At 42.8% G+C, this 12,714-nt stretch overlaps 1 protein-coding gene across 2 annotated transcripts in view; it reads left to right on the forward strand.

The window, feature by feature from the left end:
- csmd3b (CUB and Sushi multiple domains 3b) overlaps positions 1–12,714 on the forward strand; it is a 1,698,079-nt gene that overhangs the window by 1,210,802 nt on the left and 474,563 nt on the right. The window lies entirely within an intron of this gene.

The raw sequence follows: 12,714 nt of genomic DNA on the forward strand, positions 1-12,714 counted from the left end.
ATTATACCTACACCTATCTGCAATATCCCTCCATTCTCACAGTGAACAGTGCTCAGTACAATCCCACCAATGTGATCACCCCCTTCTCATTTCAACCTTTGACTCATGTAACCTCACTGGACTATTCCTTCAGGAATATCCTCTCTAACGTCTGCTGTATTGTTCTCCGTAATCAAAATTGCAACATCCCCTCTTCTCTTACCTTCACCTCTATCACATTGAGCTGTCAGTCCTTACCATCCCACAACCATGTTTCCTTCATGGCAAAACTAACATTAACCCCAAGTTATCTGCCTTACCTTTTAGGGTTAATCTCAAATATTCCTCATCCAACAATTCTTCAGTCTCTCTTGTTCAAGAACAATCTTGGCCTCTTTGCACAATAATTTTTCCACCATCCTTGTAAATCAGCTGAAGAAGGGTCTCGACCCGAAACGTCACCCAGTCTTTCTCTCCAGAGATGCTGCCTGTCCTGCTGAGTTACTCCAGCATTTTGTGTCTATCCTTGTAAATCTCCTCTGCACACACACACTTTAGTGTTTTTCACATTCTTCCACTTGGACTCCAGCTGTTGCCTAACTCACATATGCAGAGCTGGCATAACCTCTTTGCTTTGTGTTAAGTTCCCATCCCAGTAAAGGCTAGAATGCCTCTGGCTTATCTACACATATTATGACCTTTTAAACATAGGTTGGTATACCCTCAAAGAGCCCATGGTTCCTTTATGCAATCAATGCCACAATAGGGAGGCCCAGTGGCACAGCGGTAGAGTTGCTGCCTTGCAGCGAATGCAGCGCCAGAGACCCGGGTTCCATCCTGACTACGGGCGCAGTCTGTACGGAGTTTGTACATTCTCCCCGTAACCTGCGTGGGTTTTCTCCGAGATCTTCGGTATCCTCGCACACTCCAAAGACATACAGGTATGCAGGTTAATTGGCTTGGTAAATGTAAAAATTGTCCCTAGTGTCTGTAGGATAGTGTTAATATGCAGGGATCGCTGGTCGGCGCAGACCCGGTGGGCTGAAGGACCTGTTTCCAACCCTGTATCTTTAAACTAAACTAAACTAAATAGGAAGAAGTATATTCACTTGCCTTACCTGTTTTCTGAAAATACATTACCTCATACTGATTGGGATTAAATTGCATTTGCAACTTTGTTTTGCCAAATTAACCAATTTATCAATACCTGCCTGCAACTTAAAACATCTTTTCCTACAAACAACTACACTGCCAGTTGAGATCACAAAAGCCTGTGCAATTCTACTTCATTTTCTTTCAGAATTTTGTTTCAAGAAAGTTGAATCATATTATTCAATATCATGCCGTGCAGTAGAATTTCTGGGCCAATGAAGGTAATGGCGTAAAGATTTTAATGTGACCTGATGTAATATAGTTTAATTACATAGGCATAACTTGCCAAACAAGATCTGGCAATGCACTTTTCACTCTTGCCCTGTGATGTTTACCTTATGCAAATTAAGCTCATTAAACCTTACTTCAATAAGATTATATGACATAAATATAATCTTGAACTCTCAGAATCAATTTGAGGTTCTGGACAATCCTCGACAGACCAAGTATCTTCTCCTTTTCTACACTTAAGGGCCTGTCCCACTGAGGTGATTTTTTAGGCGACTGCCGGCGACTGTCAAAGTCGTTGCAGATCGGAAAATTTTTCTTTTACCCGACGACAATGACCACGACAATGCCGAGTCAGGTCGAGATTACACCGTCTTCGGAAACATCGCGAAATTCCCATGCTGTCAATGCTTCTCCGGCGTCCTAATTTTCGCTGAAATCACTGACAAGTTTGTAATTAATTGAGAGTTTTGAAATATAACATCTTGCCCGGGTTACTTGAAAACCAAGCTTCACGGTAATAAGGCATTAACTGGATTGACTTCCAGTTTACTAATAGCAGTATTAAGAAATTTAATTAAAAAAGTGGTTAAATGGATTTTTGTGAAAAGTGTGGGCATTCTTTGAAAATGTACGGGAGATGCATATCTGGTTTCTGGGTTGCATATCTGGGTTGGGAGCCTACTTTATATGTAATGGCTGATGGCCATAAACATCGCGAAAATTCCCATGCTTACCTGACCGTAAACTGTCGCCTTCAAACTATCCGTCAAATGGCCTGACGGTAAACAAATTGGTTAATCAGAAGCATTTTATGGTATTTTGAAATTACTTTACTTATTTTAATATTACGTGCTTCTAAATGCATCTAAGACAACCTAGCAAACCTGGGGACAGCATATAACAGCGCCCGCAATAAGCAACGATGCCTGGCGACAAGCCAGCTGTCGCAGAGAAATTTCACTCCGGATGATTTCTCAGCGACGCGCCGAGATCCACTACGATTCTTGGAAGACTCCTCACGATCATGCCCGCGACACCCGGCGAACTGTCGGCAACAGCCTAGTCACCGGCAGTCGCCTTAAAAATCGCCTAAAGTGGAACAGGCCCTTCACGGTGTCTGGGTTATGGGGAGAAGGCAGGGAAATGGGATTAGGAGGCAGAGATCATCCATGATTGAATGGCGGAGTAGACTCAATGGGCCAAATGGCCTAATTCTACTGCGATAACTTGTGTCCTTGTGAACTTAAAGGTGTGTTGCATTTTCCTTACTTTATTTCTGGGTTTTCGGTACATAATTATAAACCTCTTGCAACCGCAGGAGATGCAACACCTGTCACTTTACCTCCCCCCTCGACTCCATCCAAGGACCCAAACAGTCTTTCCAGGTGAGGCAGAGGTTCACCAGTTTGTCCTCCAACCTCATCTTTTGTATCCCCTGTTCCAGGTGTCAACTTCTCTACGTCGGCGAGACCAAGCGCAGGCTCGGCGATCGTTTCGCTGAACACCTCCGCTCAGTCCGTCTCAACTGACCGGATCTCCCGGTGGCTCAGCACTTCAACTCCCCCTCCCATTCCCAATCTGACCTTTCTGTCCTGGGCCTCCTCCATTGTCAGAGTGAGGCCCAGCACAAATTGGAGGAACAGCTCTTCATATTTCGCTTGGGCAGTTTACACCTCAGCGGTTTGAACATTGACTTCACTAACTTCAGATAGTCCCTGCTTTCCCTCTCTATCCACTCCCCCTTCCCAGTTCTCCCACTAGCCTTCCTGTCTCCGACTACATCTTGTCTTTGTCCCGCCCCCTCCCCTGACATCAGTCTGAAGAAGGGTCTCGACCCGAAACGTCACCCATTCCTTCTCTCCAAATGATGCTGCCTGACCCGCTGAGTTACTCCAGCATTTTGTGTCTACCTTCGATTTAAACAAGCATCTGCAGTTTTTTTTCCTATTATAAACCTCTTACTGGATCATACAAGATAAGTGTTTGAAGCTTGCCTGAGAGTTGCCAATTGTATTTATTATTCTCTCTGGACAATAGTAATAGCCTGCTGATCCATAATCTGAAATATGCATAGACAGGGATTGCAGCACATTAACAAGGTGGCATCAGTGGCAAGGGTGACTGAGTTAACATTTCAGATTGGTGATCATTTATCATATCTGGAAATAGTTGAAAATGTTATCAATGATAAATTCCAAGGAGAGGGCAATTGGGAAAGAGAGTACAAGGAAAGTTCCGTGACAGAACGGGGGTAATGCTAAATCAAACAAATAAATGAAGGAACCAAAGTTGTCGAGGAGATGTTAACAGAATATGATTTTGTGAAAATCACCTGAGGAATATATTTTATTGGTCGTGATATTTCCTGCATCTTGTGCGAAGCAATTGCAAATTCATCACATCTTCTAATGCAAACATTTATGCATGGTCCCCACATTGCAAATGGTTATGAAAATCAAGATTCATAATGGTGGTCAGAATAGAATAATACAGATACTTGTAGCCAGATGTCTCCAGGGAAAAGATCTATCTTCCTGTATAGATACAAAATGCTGGAGTAACTCAGCGGGACAGGCAGCATCTCTGGAGAGAAGGAATGGGTGACGTTCCGGGTCGAGACCTTTCTTCAGACGTGATCTGTCTTCCGACAGTCTGAGGAAGGCTCTCGACCCGAAACGTCACCCATTCCTTCTCTACAGAGATGCTGCCTGTCCCGCTGAGTTACTCCAGCATTTTGTGTCTGTCTTCAATTTAAACCAGCAACCTTCCCACACATCTATCTTCCTGTGTCTGTCAACCCTCACTAATCCGTATTATGGAAATGTCAAGCATTCTGTGTCAGATTTTCAAAACTTTAATGTACAGTTACATCATGAAGTCAATGATTCCTTGTTTGCCGTTGCCGTTTACCAGTGTGTTGGCTGGTAAACGGCCCACTATGATGTCTATCAACAAGCTGTTGAAAATAATAACTAAAATGGTCCTCTGACACAAGCACAGCTTCTCTCACACAAGCACAGCTATTCTACGGGCGTGCAGCGTAGGTTTACTAGGTTAATTCCCGGAATGGCGGGACTGTCATATGTTGAAAGACTGGAGCGACTAGGCTTGTATACACTGGAATTTAGAAGGATGAGAGGGGATCTTATTGAAACGTATAAGATTATTAAGGGGTTGGACACGTTAGAGGCAGGAAACAAGTTCCCAATGTTGGGGGAGTCCAGAACAAGGGGCCACAGTCTAAGAATAAGGGGTAGGCCATTTAGAACTGAGATGAGGAAAAACTTTTTCAGTCAGAGAGTTGTGAATCCGTGGAATTCACTGCCTCAGAAGGCAGTGGAGGCCAATTCTCTGAATGCATTCAAGAGAAAGCTAGATAGAGCTCTTAAGGATAGCGGAGTCAGGGGGTATGGGGAGAAGGCAGGAACGGGGTACTGATTGGGAATGATCAGCCATGATCACATTGAATGGCGGTGCTGGCTCGAAGGGCCGAATGGCCTCCTCCTGCACCTATTGTCTATTGTCTAAGCATTGCCACTGTCTTCAGGGCACTTGGCAGCTTCTTATGTCTCGATTGTCCAGTAACTACTATATGTTTTCTTGGAGACTGGAATGTCTCAGTAGGCCTGATGTACCAGCCACAAGACATAGAACCATGGTTGTTTGAAGAAACAGAGACTTTCAAGTTATTTTTCTCCTTCCAATCCTTCCAGTAATCCTTTTCTCCCCACAGGCTCCTTACCAGTAATAATGGAAACACTAACAAGATCAAACAGGAAATTGTCGTTGTCAAGTCAAGTCAAGTCAATTTTATTTGTATAGCACATTTAAATACAACCCACGTTGACCAAAGTGCTGTACATCTGATTAGGTTCCAATGGAAAAAAAAATGAAACATACAGTAGCACGCAAACAGTTCACAGCGCCTCCTCAATGAGCCTCAAACGCTAGGGAGTAGAAATAGGTTTTGAGCCTGGAATTAAAGGAGTCGATGGAGGGGGCAGTTCTGATGGGGAGAGGGATGCTGTTCCACAGTCTAGGAGCTGCAACCGCAAAAGCGCGGTCACCCCTGAGCTTAAGCCTAGACCGCGGGATAGTGAGTAGCCCCAAGTCGGCCGACCTGAGGGACCTGGAGTTAGAGAGGGGGGTTAGAAGATTTTTGATGTAGGGGGGAAGTGTCCATTTAGGGCTTTATACGTGAATAGGAGGAGCTTGAAGTTGATTCTGTACCGTACAGGGAGCCAGTGGAGAGAGGCCAGAATCGGGGTGATGTGGTCCCTTTTACGGGTACCCGTCAGGAGTCTCGCTGCGGCGTTTTGGACCAGTTGCAGGCGGGACAGGGAAGATTGGCTGATCCCAGTGTATAGGGAGTTGCAGTAGTCTAGGCGGGAGGAAATGAAAGCGTGAATGATTTTTTCTGTGTCGTCGAAGGAAAGGTTTGATTTTAGCTATGGTTCGAAGTTGGAAGAAGCTGGCTTTTACCACAGCGTTGACTTGCTTATCAAATTTTAATGCAGAGTCAAATATCATGCCGAGGTTTTTGACATGCGGTTTGACTAGGCAGGATAGACTTCCAAGACTGCCTGTTATCAATTTGATGGAGTCGGGGGGGCCGAATGGGATGACCTCAGACTTGCTCTCATTTAATTGGAGGAAGTTCTGTGCCATCCAACATTTTATGTCCTCAAGGCAGTGTAAGAGGCTGTTTAAATTTGACTGGTTGTTGTTATCAATTTGATGGAGTCGGGGGGGGCCGAATAGGATGACCTCAGACTTGCTCTCATTTAATTGGAGGAAGTTCGAGTCAACTCCTGCGTACCTATGAACCATCTAATGAGTTAGGTCAGCGTTTGTTTGGTCGGCCCAGAAATTTGGTTCCTTTCATTTAGTCTGAGCAAAAATTCAGAGTTCTTTCCTGCGTTTTTTAAAATTAAGTTTTTCAAATTTGTGGCAAGCTATTCTTGGCAATTGTAGCATGTCACTTGCAGTTTATGTTCTCTCGTTTGCTTGGCAGGTTTTTGTAGTTGACACGTTATGATGTTCAAATGGCAATTTGTGAAAAATGGATGGAATTCTTTTAGTACTGGTACTTTGCACGTTCAACGACAATTCCATTTTTTTCTTGCTTGAGGGGACAATAAATATAGCAGTAGACAGATGAGAAGCAGAATATGAGAAAGGGTTGTTAAGACTCGTTAGGGTAGATCTTTGGTGAAGAGTTTCTCGATAGAAATTCTTCTACAAGCTCAAGGGAATACCAAACAGTTAACTTCAGCAGCTGTACAGTTGGACTGAGCTTGTTTACACCTTATAATGGGAGGTTTATGTGATGCTGTAATTACATCTTCAGCTTGCATCAAAACCACAGTCTTGACCTCTTCAAACGGCACTGTTGGGGGGGAAAAAATAAAATAAAATTCTACTCTGCTTTGCAGTTTTGCAGCAAGTGTTAGGAAATCAATGTTTTATCGAAACATATAAGATTATTAAGGGGTTGGACACGTTAGAGGCAGGATCTTCGGTTTCCTCTCACATTCCAAAGACGCACAGGTATGTAGGTTAATTGGCTTGGTAAATGTTAAAAATAAATTGTCCTTAGTGGGTGTAGGATAGTGTTAATGTGTGGGGATCGCTGGTCAGCGCGGACCTGGTGCGCCGAAAGGGCCTGTTTCAGCACTGTATCTTTAAACTAAACTAAACTAAAGTATAATTTCCACAAGGCAGTAGATTCACCAGGAAAGGCTCAAAAAGTGTGTGTGTGTGTGTGTGTGTGTGTGTGTGTGTGTGTGTGTGTGTGTGTGTAAAGTGCAGGGGAGTGGAAAGAATTTAATCGTTCTTTCAAAGAGCTGGCAGAGGCACAATGGACTTATTCGCTTCCTCTGTTCTCTGATTCTTTGACAGCAGTTTATAAAATGCTTTTCATTCATCACAGCACCATTTTAAAACAGGAGGACTGATCCTCCACCTTGATTATTCTAAGATGAATGAATCACTGGAAATCTGGACATAAATTCAGCAGAGATTGTCATGGGTCCATACCTTCTCCACATGCATCACGTAACAATACAATGCAGTTAAAATAAATCTTACGGCTTATTCATTCTCAGCAACTTCGGAAGTGGTAGAAGGTCAGTGTTTAATATAAGAATGTCAGTTCCTGACCTGGAAGAGAACAAGGTCAAATGATGTGAACTGTAACATTAGAACAAAACAGATAGTATTGGATATTTAATTGAATTATCTATTTTTACAGTAGTCCAATAAACACAAACATGCGTGCACACGCACACACACACACACACACACACACACACACACACACACACACACACACACACACACACACACACACACACACACACACACACACACACACACACACACACACACACACACACGCACGCACACGCTCACACACACGCACGCACAAAGAGCACACAGAACTTTAAATATAAGAGCAGTAAGAACATTTTGGAAATTTATGTTTAAAAATATAAGGCACATTGTGTGTTGAAGTGTAAGAAAATAACTGCAGATGCTGGTACCTGCTGAGTTACTCCAGCATTTTGTGAAATAAATACCTTGAGTGTTGAAGTTATCATTGCAGCTGTTCTGGAAGTCAATGATTGAATTCTAGAGAACAGTGGTGAAGATGACTGTCATTCTTATAATTCTAATGTGAGGAGACATCTTTCATTTGTCAGTACCTACCTACTTGGGGACAATTGGTGACCTGTTTAACTGTCAAAATACAAAACAATCAGACATTTCAAAAACATACGACGATGTTGGATAGGACAGGTACCAAATGGGTTCAAATTTCCTTTGAATTGCACAGACACCATAGAAAGTGGAATCTATAATTTATGCGTGCAACTTGTCCCAGATTACATTCAAGGCATGACACATGGGTAGTAATATTTGCAGTATTCAAGTGCAGGCAAGCACCATCTCCAGCAAGAAAAAGAATAATCTTTCCTCCTTGACATTTGGTAACTTTGCCGTTATTGAAACTCTTACAAACCCTCAGCCGTTGGTTCCATTTGACCAAAGGCCTAACTTAATCAGCCGTATATCCAAGACCTTAGGATCATTTACACCCCAGTCATCCCCAATTCTGCCTTCATAGATTATCTGTTATCACCCACCCCATGCCATGTGGGGATAACCATTAAATGCTGCCCTGGTCAGATATGCCAAGCCTAAGGAGTGAATAAAAATCCATGAGATGTAATCCTATCACTGTTGCAATCTGATCTCCGCTTTATGGGTGATCTTAGTGTCGTGAAAAATCTGTAAAACCCTGATCCTACTACAGGGAACCTAGTTTTTTGTTCACTTGGCACTGACAAATTATGTGAAGGAAAGCCTTAACTTCAATAGTCAATAGTCAATTTATTTGTCACATAAACATAAATGTGCAGTGAAATGAAAAATTACCCGCAGTTCAACAATAAGACCAATAAGAATAATCAATAAAAATGCAATAACACACACAATCATAACCAACACCAAACAAAAGAAACATCCATCACAGTGAGTCTCCTCCAGTCACCTCCTCACTGTGATGGAAGGCCAGAATGTCTTTTTCTCTTCCCTGCCGTCTTCTCCCGCGGTCAGGCTGTTGGAGTTGCCACGTCGGGACGGTCGGCGCTCCCGACATTGAAGCCCCCGCCGGACGGTGAAAGGTGAAACTTATGGCGTTTATGACGTTTATTCAGACTATACCAGTTTGAAGAAGGGTTTCGACCCGAAACGTCACCCATTCCCTCTCTCCTAGATGCTGGCTGACCTGCTGAGTTACTCCAGCATTTTGTGATACCTTTAACTAATGAAAGGGTTAATTCATTAATATTTGAAGATTTGGGCACCCATCAGTTGGGCACTGATCAACTTCAGCATCCCTACGGTTTTGTTTGAGCAAAATCTAGGATGATCTTAATTTTTGTTAAAATTCCTTTGTCATAGGGTGCTTCACCCGAGATTATTTTTATTTGTCGTTGTTATCAATTATTCATCTCATGCCTATGGAGGAAGAAAAACATTAACTTGAATACCCCAGTAGCACGAAATAATTAATATTTTCTTATTTAGATGAAAATAACCCCATTTGAACATCCTTGAGATTTCCATGACTGAGTGAAGGTTTGGCTGAATGGGCGAAGTTCTAGCACAAAATCACCATGGGATTCCTTGTGCAGTTTGCTCTGTGAAGCTTGCAAGTTGTTAAACTGCCCTGAGCATTATAAACATACTGTTTGTGCAAGCAATAACTTATATTTATTTCGTTCTTTTAATGAAGTAAACATAACCCATGGTGTTTGTAGATGGGCGACTCCATGTCCTGACGCCCCGCATCTCATGTTCGCTCCCACAGTTGATTCACCACCAACCATTGTTCCTGCCGCGGGTTCCCCGCGTCGGTCGGTGCCTGGCGCGCCCATGTCATCTCCCACTAGTCCTGTCAAGTTGCCTATTGCGTCCCCACTCTCCTCCCCTTGTTCTCCTGTGAAAGGAGGTGAGGCGGTCTCTTACCGCACGAGGGCTGGACGGGTTTGTAGGCTACCCGTTAGATATGCCGATTTTGTGTAACTTTGCTAGTATATTCTTCACATTTTTGTTTTTCATTGTTTAAGCTACCGTTGTTTCTTTATTTCTACAAGAAGAGATGTAGATGGGCTATTGCATGTTAGCCAATCGTATTGCTTGTTAGTAGTAGTCCCGCCTAGTTTGTGCTTTATAATATTAAGAACTCGCCTACGTCAGGCAGTAGATGCAGCAGCTCGGAGCTGTAAAGTACTGCAGGTCCTATGATGTAAGTGCTTCAATAAAATGATGCGTTGTATCTTAGCGTGGACTTAAGCACTTTATTACAGTGTTTTACAAGACTTATTTTAAACAAGGGTGATAATGAATCATATTGGGAGATATTAAGACTTGAAGGGGGATGGTTTTAAAGAGTTACCATATTAGTAAGGGGTTTAGGACAATAATTTTAGACCCTGGCATTCATCTGAAAGCATGTGTGCAAATGTTGAGGCAATGAAATCAGGAAAGCATTTCGGGCTAGCATCAGAAGAAAGCTGTTACTGTGCATAGACAGGGAAGAAATAATGTGCAGAAATAAGAAAGGAATAATTACTAATTATTTTCTGTCCTGAGTTAGCAGACGAGTAAAGTGACAAAACTTTTCTTTTGATGTTAAGATTTTTTTTAGATTTTAGATTTAGAGATACAGCGCGGAAACAGGCCCTTCGGCCCACCGAGTCCGTGCCGCCCAGCGATCCCCGCACATTAACACTATCCTACACACACTAGGGACAATTTTTTTTTAACATTTACCCAGTCAATTAACCTAATTACCTGTACGTCTTTGGAGTGTGGGAGGAAACCGAAGATCTCGGAGAAAACCCACGCAGGTCACGGGGAGAACGTACAAACTCCGTACAGACGGCGCCCGTAGTCAGGATGGAACCTGAGTCTCCGGCGCTGCATTCACTGTAAGGCAGCAACTCTATCGCTGCGCCACCGTGCCGCTCGCTTTAAGTTCACTGATTGTCTGCTTTCAATGAAGAATCTCACGTAAAGAGGGCAGGGGTCCAGGAATTAGCATTAGTGTGGCCCAAGGATGGATTCTGATGCATCATTCACGAGAGGATGGAGTTTGTGAAATTACTGTTAGCTTTCTATGTCATCCTTTTGTTTGCATTTGTTGCCAGCTATTACTACATGAAGCAGGATGATCAATGAAGAGGATTTGGTTTATAAAACTTTTGATTGTTCTGAAGCAATGGCTACTTTCCATATTACTAGGGGTTCGGTCAACAATGTGTTGCACCAAAGATTGTGCAAGAAAATAACTGCAGATGCTGGTACAAAATCGAAGGTATTTATTTCGCAAAATGCTGGAGTAACTCAGCAGGTCAGGCAGCATCTTAGGAGGGAAGGAATGGGTGACGTTTCGGGTCGAGACCCTTCAGAAGGGTCTCGACCCGAAATGTCACCCATTCCTTCTCTCCTGAGATGCTGCCTGACCTGCTGAGTTACTCCAGCATTTTGTGAAATAAGCACCAAAGATTGTGATAAATCAGGTTTACAAACTGTACTATTCGATAGTCAATTTTTCAGTAATTATTTAGTGATATGTCCATGATATTGGCAAAATCTTCTTCTCTGATAGATGCCTGCATATTAATGGTGGAGTTGCTCAAATGTGATTACTAATCATAAAATTATGTGTCATCATCCAAGCTATTGTAATGTGATTATTGACCATCACTGGCAATGGCACTTGGAAAACAAATAGTTTAACCAATATTTAAACAATAATAGGAATCCGAGGGGTAATGTTTTCACACAGAGGGTAGTGGGTGTATGGAACAAGCTGCCAGAGGAGGTAGTTGAGGCTGGGACAATCCCATCGTTTAAGAAACAGTTGGACAGGTACATGGATAGGACAGGTTTAGAAGGATATATGGACCAAGCGCAGGCAAGTGGGACTAGTGTAGCTGGGACATTGTTGGCCGGTGTGGGCGAGTTGGGCCGAAGGGCCTGTTTCCACACTGTATCACTCTATGACTCTAATTCTATACTGACATTTTTTTTTCTTGGCTCTGTGTTTTCCACCCACCCTCTTCAAATCTTCCCAGATCATCAGTCTTTTCAATAAAAAATAAAAAACCTTGACCCTCTGTCCTTGCAAGCTACTACTTAATTTTCATGTTCTTTTTTCCCCCCTTGAATGCAAAGCTGCCTGTTAAGTTCATGTTCAATGTTCATATACTTGACTAACTTTGGTTGCACTTTTGACCTTGAAACAGTTTCAAAAGGTTTTTTTTTCTAATCACAAATATATCCTGGTTGATTGTGGAATAGCATATGTTCTGTGACAAGCTTAACTGCAGCATCTTTCTCCAATGTCTCCATTGTGTGGTTCAATTCTGTCAAAATGCAGCCAGAAAATCCTTCTCCTCCAATACCAATATCTCTGGAGCTCTCTGTAATTATGGCTCCTCCGTATTTTCAGTGACATCCTCCTTTTTGATAAGACCAAACTGAAAATAGCCTTGTTTTCCACAAAAACCCCCATCTCTTTCAATATCTCAACCAATTCTAATCATTCAGCCGTTTTAGCCAACATCCAGACATATGGTATAGTTTCCTTCATAGGTCAATGCATTGAGTGTAAGGGTCAGCATGTCATGATGCAGCTTTGTAGGGCCTTGGTTAGGCTGCAATTGGAGTAATAGATAATAGGTGCAGGAGTAGGCCATTCGGCCCTTCGAGCCAGCACCGCCATTCAATGTGATCATGGCTGATCATTCACAATCAGTCTCCACATATCCCTTGACT

The sequence above is a fragment of the Rhinoraja longicauda genome, chromosome 4, assembly GCF_053455715.1.
Source record: "Rhinoraja longicauda isolate Sanriku21f chromosome 4, sRhiLon1.1, whole genome shotgun sequence".
Lineage (NCBI taxonomy): Eukaryota > Metazoa > Chordata > Chondrichthyes > Rajiformes > Arhynchobatidae > Rhinoraja > Rhinoraja longicauda.